This window comes from Sciurus carolinensis, chromosome 11 (genome assembly GCF_902686445.1).
Source record: "Sciurus carolinensis chromosome 11, mSciCar1.2, whole genome shotgun sequence".
NCBI classification, from domain to species: domain Eukaryota; kingdom Metazoa; phylum Chordata; class Mammalia; order Rodentia; family Sciuridae; genus Sciurus; species Sciurus carolinensis.
Genome location: NC_062223.1, coordinates 61,664,640 through 61,677,768, shown reverse-complemented (window position 1 = coordinate 61,677,768; position 13,129 = coordinate 61,664,640). Strand labels below are relative to the sequence as shown.

Sequence of the window (13,129 nt, the reverse complement as noted above, 5' to 3'; positions counted from 1 at the left end):
TGTGAGGACACAGCATCTGTCCCCTCCAGTGGAAAGAACAAAAAGACACTATCTTCCAGGCAGAGCACAGCAGCCCTCATCAAACACCTTGATCTTGGTTTTCTCAGTTTCCAGAATCATGAGAAACATACTTCTTGTCTTTATAAATTTCCCAATCTCAGTTATTTTGTTATAGCAGCACAAACTGACTAAGGGAGATACTGAGGAAGCCAGATTGGCAGGTCCTGAATCTGTAAGTCCCAGGGATCAGAGTATTACTGAGCAACCACTTATGGTACCCTGCTTCTTCCAACTGGAATTGCCTTGGTCACTGCATCTGACCCAGCTTGGGTGTTCTGTGTTGAGTCCTGGCTAGTCCTTGTTCCCTCAGTGACCAGGTGGTCTCCTGTGTGCTTGCGATGACCTCTGCTTTCCACCTACTCCTGCTCTGCTGCCAGGACTGGTACTGCCTCACTACTCTGCTCTTCCCCCTTTGCTACAGAGACTCTCTCTTTGTTTTGGTCTCACCATATGTGTCTCCTGCTGTGAGTGCCTTAGGAAAAAAATTTTAATTGATATTAAAAAATTAAAACTTGGAGAGGAGGGTGGAGATAGATAATTTACCTAGGACAGCATAGTCAAAAGTGAGCACATAATTACTGTTTTAAAATAAGGTGTCAGGAAGCAAGATTGATTTAAACCTGACATCTGTTTACACACAGTGATCTGTCATCAGAAGCATGCATGGGGTCAAAAGAGCTATGTTCTGTCGCCATGACAGCTTGGCTCAGCTACGAGAAGCTCCTTGGGCTCTGCAAGGGGGCAGGAAGATGCCTCGCCAATCATTGGCTGTGTCCTGCTCCTTCTCTCCCTCAACCACCATTTTCTACATCCCTACTCTGTGCTTGATACTATTCAAAGCACCTGCAACAAAACAGGCAGTTTGAGGTAGTGAGAAAGAGTGTAGCCAAGAGGGTAAAGGCGTTGGCTTTGGAATGAGAAAGACTAGATCTGAATTCTGTCTCTGTCATTTCTGAGCCAGCAAGTCACCGTAAGTCTCTTAACCTCAAGCTCCTTATCCTTAAAGCAGAGACAAGAACAGCACTTCACTCACTGAGAACTATTAGATTTCAGGGGTGTGTAATGTCAGGCAGTCTTGACCCCATCACACTTGGGAAAGGAAAGACAGTTCAGTTAATGAATGATCGGCAGGGTGTTGATGCGTGTCAGAGGCTGTGGGTGTTCAGAGGGAGAGGGGCAGCTCTCTGGGAGGGGACAGAAAGACGTCAAGGATGAGGGGAGATCTGAACGGCCTTCAGAAAGTTTCTGTGTAGGAGTAAATGAAACTCGTGGGAAGTGAGGGCTACACAGAGGACATCTGCCTGTGCCTCTCACGGCGTTCTCCGTACACGTTCTCACCCGCCTGCGGGGTCTCGGGTGGGAGCCTGCCCCTGCTCCGCCCATCCTCAGTACACCTTACTATGGACCTCACACCACGTTGGCACTCAATTGGCTTCTACTCTTTTATAATGTATTTTTTCCTCCTATAGATGTTTTCTTCTTTTCCCTTTCTTTAAGTGTTTATATTTTTAAGTCAGACTTATACAAGCATACATTTAAAAAATTCAAATATATCCGCATGGTGCTTTATGTCAGACAGCATTTTCCCACGCCCTCCTACCCTGTCTCCTGCCCCAGAGTCAAACCTTTTGTCTTTCAACTGATCGCATTGGCATCGAATTTTCTTTCTCTAAAACCATGGCTGGTTTGCTTCCCTGGGTTTGTTGGCTTTGCCACATTCCTTAATGTCCCTGCACTGTGTGGAGAAGGAGTTTTAACTTTCTTTTCCCCAATCCCTACCACTGCATACACATCCATACCTCACCTCCTCCAAGTCCTTCCAATTTGATTTGTTAAAACTTTGGTTACATCCATATTGTTGTTTAAATTTGTATGATTATGTGTGATGATTAATTTCATATGTCAACTTATGTCTAGGCTATGGTACACAGGTATTTAGTCAAATACCAGTCCAGCTGTCACTATGAAGGCATTGTTTAGATAGGAATAATATTCAAATCAGTAGACTCTGAGCAAGGTAGATTACTCTCCATAAAGTATGTGGGTGGGCCTCATCCAATCAGTTGAAGGCCTGAACAGAAAAAGACAGATCTCCCTAAGAAGAGGAAATTCTGCCTCCAGACTGCTTTCAGACTTGAACTTCAGCACCATATTCTCTGGGTCTCCTGCCTGCCAGCCTACCCTGCAGATTTTGGACTTGCCAACTCCTACTAGTTTGTGATCCAATTCCTTAAAATAAATCTTTTCCTTTATATGTATCCAACTAACTCCGTTTCCCTGGAGTAATATACTCCCTATTTCCCTGACTAATATACTATGCAAACAGTACTCACAGCTGAGCCATGAAAATAAACAATTACTTTTCTTTTTTTTCTGCCCAATTCCTTCCTTTTCCTAAAAGTAATAGTTGTCTTATTTTGTTGTTGATGTTCGCTGAGTTTCCTATTTACTTGTCACTAATTTGATCCCAATCTCTGCTGATTGTCTAAATCTCCCTCGAGACAGGCAGATGCTTGATGCTTCCTCTGTTTCATCTTCCTGAAGTAGTCTCTCACCATCAGGCTGGCTTTATGGACAAGCTGTGCAGTTGCCCAGGCTCCCTCGGGTTAATGCTCTCATGTCGCCATCTTTAAATTCTTAATAACCTTTCGAAAAAGGAGCCCCTCATTTTCATTTCCACTGCGCCCTGAAAATTATGTAGCCCCGCTATTGACCAGAGCATTCCGATCAGATCTGATCTAGACAGGTGCACGAGACTCCCTGTGAGACCTAGGTTTTCTTCCTTTACCAATAAAAGAGATGACTTTTATCCTTCCCTTATGTCAGTTCTCCTGTCCCCTCATAAAAATAAAAGTTTCTTGAAAGCAAGAGCATGCTTTCTCATTTTATTTCCGAGCACACTCAGCAGAGTGCCCCAAGCATAATGGTATGTGTGCATGTGTGTGTATGAATCCGGGTGAACTATTTAAATAGATGGGAGGAAGGTTGTGGAAAGACACTCCAGGAAGAACATCTGAAGGAAGACTGGGAATCAGGGAGGTGGGGATGTGTCTTTGGTGGATGGGAAGCAGTGAGGAAAGCAGCATGTCTCTGACAGAAGATGGCAAATTGGAACCAATGGGAAATGATGTTGAAAATTACATGGGAGCCAGTGGCAGGGAGACTTGAATGCCAGACAAGGAATTTACTAGAGACTAGTAGGCCTTCAGGGACTTATTTCCCCATCTAACGACATCTGATATGTGTAGTTAGAGAAACTCCAGCTGGGCAGAATTTCACACTTCCCTTTTCTTGGCACTGAAATCGGTGCATGGGGTAGGAATGGGTTGGGGAGAGAGCCTAGCAACTGAAAACAGGGAGCCCATAAGAGAGCACTTCCTGTGAATTTTAAAACCCAGCCTAGTACAGAAGCAGAAGCAAAACCGTCAGAACTCTGGAAGATAGCCAGGCAGGTCTGGATAATGCTACATCTAGGCAGAGAGACCCCAAACTGGCAGCTCTGCAATCACTAAATTCACACACTTAAAACCCGGCAATCATTCACACCTCTTATGTCCCTGTGAACCTTATGGAAACCAGCACCAAGGAAACTGGGCTTGCCTTCTAGAAATTTCCATACTGCTGTGGCTGTTTCTAGAGAATGAGAAGATGAGTGGGCTAATAGGGACCTCTTGCTGTCTGAACCTCAGCTACCACATGTGTGTTGTGGAGTCCTCGAACTTTCTCCACAGGCATGAGGAAATAAAAGCACCTTTCAGAATGCCTGGCAATATCAGTCCAAAATGCATTCTAAAAGAAAGATATTTACAAGGTTTTGGAAAGAACTTAACGGATACCAGACAAAAATGCAACTATTTTCCATACTAAAAGAATGTGGAAATATGTTTGTGGTGGCACTCTTCACAATAGTCACAATCTGGAAGCAACCCAAAAGTATATCAACAGGACTGCTGGCACTACCTTGTGTTATTATTCATAGCATCCAATACATGCAGCTATATACATAAATTAGCCACAACATGTGATAACATGAATGAATCTGACGAACGTGACATTGCACAACAGAGACCGAGGTGTACGTACTGCAGTTTCACTTACATAAACTTGGAAAGCACAAAGCTGTGTTTTAGGTCTCAGAAGTCAGGTCAGTGGTTCTCTTCAGGGCTGTGACAGTGCAGGGACACGTGGGGCAGCTTCTGGGATACTGGCAATGTTTTCTCTCTTCACCTGGACACTTGTTGTATTTGTATAACTTTACAGTAACCTGTTTTAAGTAAAACACAGATAGATTAAAAGTCCGAGGGTGGGAAAAGATGCGCTGTGCAAAGAGTAAGCATGAGAAAGCTGTTCTGAATGTCAGCTACATTAATAGCAGATAATCTAGACTTCTGGATAGGAGTTGTATCAGAGGTAGAAGGGGATAGTTCATGATGATAAAAGGATCAACTCAGAAAAGACTGCAAGGTGACCAAGGCTGTGGTCAGAGATGGGGGAGTTGGGGCAAAGCCCTTGCAGGAGACAAGGGTCAGTCATGAAAGGTGCTAAGACTTTCCCCTTGCCTGGTTGACTTAAGGAATCTGAATTTATGAAACAATGGGTTTCATAAATTAGGAACAATTAGGAACAGTCTTTTACAAAGAACGAACCCACAGTGGAAGAGAAAATACTACAAGCTGGCTGACTGCTGAAGATGAGGTTTTATTTTTGAGGCAGGCATCTGTGGGATCTGAACAGAAGTGATTGGCTGTGGTGAAAATGATCACTCCATAAATAAGCTTCCTACTAACAGGAAAGCGCCAGAGTCCTGTTCAAATGCTGTACCTTCTCAACTGTTCCTGAATGAGCCATTTGTCTGCAAGCATGAGTTTGCCCAATCAGTCTGCCTTGTAAGCGTGCTTTCTGCTGTCTGTGTGTAAAAGGAGTCTTATGGTTTGGAAAGCAATGTGCCCTTGGTCGACAAGAAATTCCTGAGGATTTCCTTGACGAGTCAACTTTGTTGTCATCAGAAGAACTCAAGGCAGCAAGTAGAGGAAACGGTGAATGTGCATGGTATGATGAAGGAGGACATGGGGGTGGCAGTCATGGTGGCTGAACTAGTAGAGAACTGGAAGATGCTTTTTCCAAAGGTAAAAAAAAAAAAAGTTAATTGCTGGGTTTCTATATGTTGCTGATCTTCAGAATATGGTTCAGTATAGGAGAAACACACTCGGATATCACAGAAAGATTAAACAAGATATAATAGATGTGCCAAAGAAGGGAGTAGCTGGATGTAGGGAGGACTGTGACACTAGTACCATAGACCTAGAGGCGAGAGTTCTGCCAGTGGAGCCGACAGCTTATGAGCACAGGACGGAACTTCTGTCCAGCCTCCAGAGTCTTCTGTAAGGCCCCAACATCAGTTGATAGCCAGTTAACTGGCCCTGCAACACCAACCCCTGAGGCAGGCACTTCTCTGGAAGACTCTTTTGTTCCTTTACAAGTTGATGGAGACAGCTTAGCTGGAAGGAGTTATAGGGGGAAGGAGAAGAAGATCACGCATCACCATCTTCAGGCAGGGTACCCGACGCCTCCACTGAAGAATCGAATCAGATGCCGGTAGTGATAGTGAAGACATATCTGTGCTGGTTGTGTAGAGCTCCTGGACCCAACAGAGACTTTTGGTTCCTAATGCAAACCAGACAGTAGCAGATCCAATAGCAGCTAATCCATAAGTAACAAGGGCTGGAATGGTAGGAGTCAGTATCAGATCTAGAGTTCTAATGGACAGTGCATGGTAACTAGAATTCAAACTTAAAAAGTCTTGGTCAGCGTTGAAATGGTTATCTGTAAATCTCTACCCACATAACATTATACTCATCCCTAATAGTGTATTTTAGAAGTTGGGATGAGAAGGGTGTGGGAAGAATAGATCTGAAATTTAAATGTCTAACATGTCTCTGCTGAGAAATGTATTTAATGTAAGGAACTGGGGTGTTTAGTAACAATCCATTTTCTTGATGTTTGTTTACTTTATAGTTCTTTATTTTGTATTTCTTTAGCTCTTTTGGCCAGCGTGCAGATATTATCTGTACATTAGTTGTCCTCATCTGACTCTTGCATGATCTTATTTTTCTGCATGGATTGGCATAAAACCATTATTAAAATTTGGCACCTGTGAGATGTTTGGTATCATTATGAGCAGGAAGTTTAATTTAATGTAGAAATAGTATGAATTTAGGATTTAAAAATAGACAAATAATAACTATTTTATAGTAAAGTTATTGAAATGGAATTGTAAAGAAAACAGCTAGCACCTAGTATTTGAGAAGCTTTGTAACATACTTCATGGTGTTCTTATAGGCTCTGCTGTCTAGTCCTTGTAGTTTGAGGTTTCTCTTGGTCTGCATTTTTCTTTTTGATTAAAAATTTATAATTTAATAAATACTAGAGTTTATTGAAAAAAGGATCAATTCATCAAGAAGTAATAATCCTACATGAAGATAACAATGCCAAATGAGGTTGCTTTGGAATACATGAAACAAACACTTATAGAACTAAAGAGAAAAATAGACAAAGCCTTTGTCTTTGGAGATATTTTTTAAAAGACTCTTCTCTTAGTGATTGATGTATCAAGTGGAAAAATTTTAGTGAGTTGACAGAAGTTCTTACCTAACCTGATTTAATGTATAGGGGACCAAAATCCATCACTACTTTTTTTCAAATGTACATGGAGCCTCAACCAAGACAGTCAATCTGGGCAATAAAACAAATGTTAATAAATCTGAAAAGAATGCAGTCTAATGGAGTATGTTTTATGACTCTATAGTAATATTTTAGAATCCAACAGCAATAAGATAGGAAATCCTTGAATATTTGGAAATTAGGTCACTTCTAAATAAACCATAAGTCAAGCAAGACATCACAAAGGAAACTGGAAAATAAGTTGAGTAATTATAAAATCACAACATATTAGAATCTGCAAAGTGCAGCTAAAGCAGTGCTTGGGGAAAATTTATGCCTTTGCACGCATACATTAGGAAAAAAAGGAGGGTTTAAAAATCTATGCTAGGGGTTAAGTTTGTGGCTTAGTGGTGGAGTGCTTGCCTAGCACATGTGAAGCACTGGGTTCAATCCTCAGCACCACATAAAAATAAAGAAATAAAATAAAGATATTGTGTCCACCTACAACTAAAGATATTTCTTAAAAAATCTATACTAAAAAGATGAAATAAATTAAAAGGAAATGGAAGGGCATAATACAAATTAAAGCAGAAATTAGTGACATCACCGACAAATAATAGTGAAATGACAAAGCCAAAAGTTGGTTCTAGGAGAAGATTAATGAAACTGATAAACCTTTGAAGACTGATCAACAAAAAATACAATTTACTAATATTGACAATGAAAGAAGGAATGTTGCTACTGGTCCCACAAACATTAGAAGGGGATAAAAACCCATATCAAGAACAATTTTATGTTCATAAAAACAGCATAGAATTCTCAAAGAACTTGAAAAATACCACATACATAAACTGACACAAGAAGAAATAGAAAATATAAATAACATGCTGTTTTAAGAAATTGAATTTGTAATAATAGTTTTTAAAAATCAAGCCTTCCCACCAAGAAAACTCTGGGTCAGATCCTATAGACCTCCTCTTTTTCCATCTGGCACCACAGAGGAAATGCTTGAGATGGTAGCTGCACCCTAAGGCTCGGTGTCTGAGTGAATATAAGGAGCAGAGCACTCCCTCCCACCCCCAACACAAGGAATGCGACACAGCACGCAGCACTGGGATTCAGGTCTTAATATCCAACACACCCATCTGTTCCTAGAGTGGCAAGTTTACCTTGATTGGACAAAATAAGTTAGGGGGCAAGAGGAACTAGGTTGACTCTGCTTGAGTTAGACTAAAACTAGTATCAGAGCTGAAAATTATTCTGTCTCTATGGCTTAACTCTAGTTTCCTGTTGTCTAAGTTTTCCATGATTGGTTTAATTTTGGAAACAGAATGTTAGAACCAAAACCTTCAAATATGGACCACCTCAAATCAGGAGACAGAGATGTGGATCAGAAAGAGGAACATGACCCAAGAAGTTTCATTTTCCATATGATGGGTCAATAAGATAAGGTTTCATTTTTAAGTTTGATACATGAAGCAATAGGATTTACATATGTAAAGTAATGTTATAAAGATAACTACCAGAGAATAAAGAAGAGGTCACAGAATCACCAATTAAGTGTCACAGAGGAGGAAGAAACAGAAGCATAACAAAATAGCAAAATGATATAGAAAAAGACTAGAAAAACAAAGAGTAGGAGAAACAGAAAAGAAAAAAAAAATCAACCAGGAAGTCTTAGAGCCAAAAACAAAATAGCATAATTAGGCAAGATGAAATATATTTATTGTAATACATAAAATATGGAGATAACCTATACAAACTTAAGATGGCGTAAAATAAATTTAAGTTGAATTTTCCTCCAAATGATTTCTTAAACGATGTTTCAAAAGCTTGGAAACCTTTTGATTTTATTCCGGATGACAGGAGGCCATTGAAAAGCTTTAAGAAAGAAAATGACATGAAATAGTTATATTTTAAAAGATCATGCAGCAGTAGCTAACTAGCAAAAGGCGTGATAAGATCATGGAATCTGTGTAGAAGGTGGATTGTAGGGGGTGAAGAGCCAGGTAAGAGGCTATTTCAGTGAGGAAATATAGTAATGGCTTTGACTTGGTGGCACAGGTGGAAGCTGCCCTAGAGGGAGTGCTGACAGGACTTGCTGAGGGATTGCGTAAGGCATGGGGCTGAAGGAAAAGAGAGTAATCAAGAATCACTCCTAAGCGCTGCGTCTCAGTACCTGCAATGGTATCGTACCATTTATTGGTTGGAAGAGGCTGGGCATGGACTGACTTTGGGGCATTCCCTGTACCTAAAGGAAGAGCAAAATGAACATGGGAAAAGAAATAACAATATCAAAACTATTGATTTCACTATTTTATTTTAGCAATATTTTGTTGAAGATGCCATCGGCTACCCAAGTAAAGATGTCACGAAGGCAACTGAAGATTGTCCTTTATAATTCTGCACTTGACTCCTGTGATCACAAATTGGATACTGTATCTAAACTAAACCACTTATGGGGACTGAAGGGCCAAACCCACCACCTGATTCTCTCAGGTCACGGGTCCCCTTGTGTTCAATTCCATCTAAACTCCACGGATGGAGCTAGAGGAAGAAACTGCTTCTCCTTAGAAAGTTGAGGTGTTATCAGTAGGAGAGAAAAATGAATATTGGGTAGGAAAAATAATGGATTCTCCCTAGAAAGCATCATTTGTAAAGATGTAGGGTACAATCTATAACAAAAATGTAACTGCTGCAACTTTTTTTGTACTCAGCAGAATAGAATCAGCGACCCAAGGCAGTCAGAAAGTAAAAGGAACACATAGAAACAAAACCAAAGAAGAGCATTTTAACAAACTTCTCTTAAATGTTCATTTTAACTTTATTAAAATTAAATTTTGATTTTACATACTTAGTATAATTTCTTTTAGGGTCAGAGTTGGTGTCCAGTCATGGGTAGCTAAGAATATTCAAAGGTAGGCATATTTGGAGGCATGCATGATTATAGTCAATAGAATAGGGGCAGACAATATAAAACACCTTGACACCCCAAAAGCGGATTTCTAGGAAATTTCTAGTTGTTTAAGCTAAACCAGGAGAATGACTGCAGGTTGGAGTGAAGGTCATTAACTTTGAAATGTGTGGTGACAGTAGCACTTTCCTGAAGGACCAGTTAGATGATGCATGCATTTGTAGATAGTGCCACCAGTTCAGTTAAGCAGGCAGCCCTGTAGTCAGGTGGACCAGGCATGAGTCACTGAACATCCCTCAGCTTCCATCTCCTCATCTGAAAATGAAATTAATCATATCAGCTGCTTCCCAGGCTCATTGTGAAGAATTAAATACATGAAGCACATCAAACATATATTCATTCAGTAGATAACAGATACTAATCCCTCAGCTAAGTCCTTTATCCAATCAGCTCTGATTTTAACTTTAACTTCAACTTTAAAAACAAAACTTTTAGAGATCAACTGCCTGAGTTCAAATCCCAGCTTTGCTATGTGATTTTAGACAAGTCACTTCATATCTCTGTTACTCAGTTTCTTCATTTGCAAAATGGAGGTAAAATAGTATATAGCTTATGTGTTTGTTTTAGCACCAGGAAGGTGAACCAAGCACCAAGGCTAATATTTTTGTTACCCCATTTTTCAGAGTTCTTTTAAATAAGGCCTTGGAAGCAAAGAGCAGAGTCACAATGTGAGGCCAGGAATTAATTACTAGGTTTTGTGGTGGGCACATATGCCAAAGTGAGGTCAGAACAAGAAAGAAGTCAGGGCCCCAAATTCAGAACCAGGGATATAAGCAAGTTAACAAGACTAAAAACTCAACAGGAGAATAGCAATTACCTGAGTTGCTGGGTGTACAGTTAGTACCTACATAATAATGTGTGTAGGCAACTCTCTGTTGTAGGTCAGGGACTACATTTTCTAACTATTATTTAATTCAATCTTCTCAGTAACCCCAACATAAGATATTATTGTTTGAATTTACAATGATGAAACTGAGGTAAAATCAATCGCTTAGGTCCAGTAGTTGATATGCCGAGGAATGAGATTGAGGTACAGATCCAACTCTCAAGCCAATAACTTTCTCTCTGCACCAGCCCTGCTCCCTGTGTTGACAGCCAAGCTTCATGGGTCTTTCCCCTCCCCTTATTAGATGATGTGCCCATCCTTCTCTTGAAATGTGTAGTATAGGATCCAGTGAAGGTCAGAGACATAAGAATTCCAAGGCAGACTGATGGATTCTTCCCACAGGATAAAGGGGTTATTAGCAAATGTGTTTAAGTGAGAGAAATTTCTTCAGAAATCTCTCTACACTGGACTCCAAGATACAGGCTGAAGCCGCACCTAAGAGGTCTTCTAACCTACATCCGTCTCTCACTTTCTGCCCCTCCTCCCATCCCCCACACCTGGCTCCCCTAGGGATTCAGGTCCAAAGCCTGAGTGTCTCAGACTCAATTTCTTCATTCTGGCAAGGCCACACAGAAAAAATTACTCCTCTTGTTCGTCTCCCTCCCCAACCTCCACGCTCCTTCTTTATGAATAACTACATTTCAAGCAGGAGAAGTTGTGTGATTGTTGCTACAGTTTGTGGACAACGGTTCACTTAACTAATTTCCTTCTTGGTGAATGATCTTCATCTTAGATAGTTATTTATCTCAGCTTCACTGTGGTTTTTAATTTTATGCACGTTTATGGAAGAAATGTGGGTAAATCAAACCAAATTAGGGCTAGACCTTTCAGTCTGGTTCTCCCCATTGGAGACTCCTGGGCCTAAACTTAAAAGTCCTCTGGTCCTCAGAGTCCTAGGACTGGTAACAGCCACCTACTCTTCAGTACATTTCTGTGAAGTTTCAATACAAAACTCTAGTTACTCTAGCATTAGATTCATTCTTGCATTCATTCTCATTCTTTCCCTCCGTCTCTTCCTTTTCCTCCCCTCTCTATCTAGTGTTCAATCAACTTCCCAGAAAAAGCCACAATGTAATAAGCCTAAATCGATGTTAAGATTCACTGCACAGTGTATAGTTGACAATTTAGGTTTTCTAAGAGAAAGGACAGAAATTATTAAAGAATTATCCAGCTTTGTTGAGACCCAGGCAATTAGTTTCTTGAATGCTGCAGAACCATTTAAAGCATCCATTGCTTATTTGCAGAATTAAAAAGCTGTGGCTATTATTTCTTGTTTAACAAACTTTGACCACACTCAGACTGGGGAGCTCTATACAAAAGATGTACAGGCCTGAAAAAAAAAATTTTTTTTTAAAACTGATTAAATTTTAACCAGCTGCTGGGCAGATAGTTTGCCTGAGGCACATTTGTCAGTTTCAAAGGGTCTTTTTATTAATTTTGCATTTTGTATTTTGTTAGTGGAAAGAGCTCCCTCTTTGGGGACTGCCAAAAGCTATAGGCTGCGAATCTTCAAGCAGCCCAAGGACGCTTCTGAGAATGCCAAGTAGATTTGGATTCCCGAGCACTCCCCATTACATGAGCTTTATCAGTCCTAAAAATATATTAACTTTAGGGGTGAGTTATTTGAATTAAGTTTATGGGATCCCCACTGACTCTGCTTTGGTTAATGTGAAGCCTGCTTTTTGTCTGTGAAACTAAACCTGACCTTGCTGTGTGAACTTGAACAATTTACTTTACCTCTCTGAGACTCAGGTTCCTGGTATATAAAGAAGGTTTAACTTTATGGTTCCTGCCACACTGGATTAGCAGCTTTATGTTTGGCTGGGGTAAAATTCTCATGTGGTTTTCTCTTTTTTTATAAATGGAATGTGGCAACTGAGCCAGTTATGAGCTATCATATTAATGACAGTGATGATTAACTATATCATTATTACTATTAACTAGAAATTTTATTGATTTTTTTGTATGCCAGGTTCCATGTTAAGCACTTTATATGCATTTGAACCTTTATTTTCCCAGAGAAAATGTCTAATGTGGCAACCATCGTCATTCACATATTACAGATGAAGCAACCAAGGGTATGAAAGGTTAAAAAAGTCACCCAAAGTTCTATTAGTCAGTAGTGGCTGAGGCAGGATTTGAAGACCAGTCTGATGCCACAAGTTTTGCTATGACAAAGTCAATTTCCATCTTCTAGATATTAAGATCAACTTCTATTTCTAGGCTGGAAATGTGCTCTGGTTTCATGTAGATATTTCCCAATTTCAGATCTGCCTGGGATTGGGCTTGGTGAACATATTGATGCCAAACTCAGTGGTGTCCTGGAAGACTCACACAGGCTTCAGCAGCTCCAGGCTGGAGGGGCCGCCCGCAGCGCTGAGACAATTTGTGAAGAGGAGACAGAATTCAGGGGTTAAATGGAAAATACGAACCTCTTCTGTGATGCTGGGAATTTCATAAGTTCCACTCAGGCATCTTCAAACAGCATTAAATACAAAGTAAAAAAGTCTACCCTCAGGCTAGAATTTGTAGACGACTTACCTGCAGGA

General features: G+C 40.3%; 1 pseudogene; it reads left to right on the top strand.

Annotated features, from left to right (window-relative positions):
• Window positions 1-1,319: 1,319 nt before the first annotated feature.
• Window positions 1,320-5,771, top strand: LOC124959491 (E3 ubiquitin-protein ligase RNF146-like; annotated as a pseudogene).
• The last annotated feature ends 7,358 nt before the right edge of the window (window positions 5,772-13,129 follow it).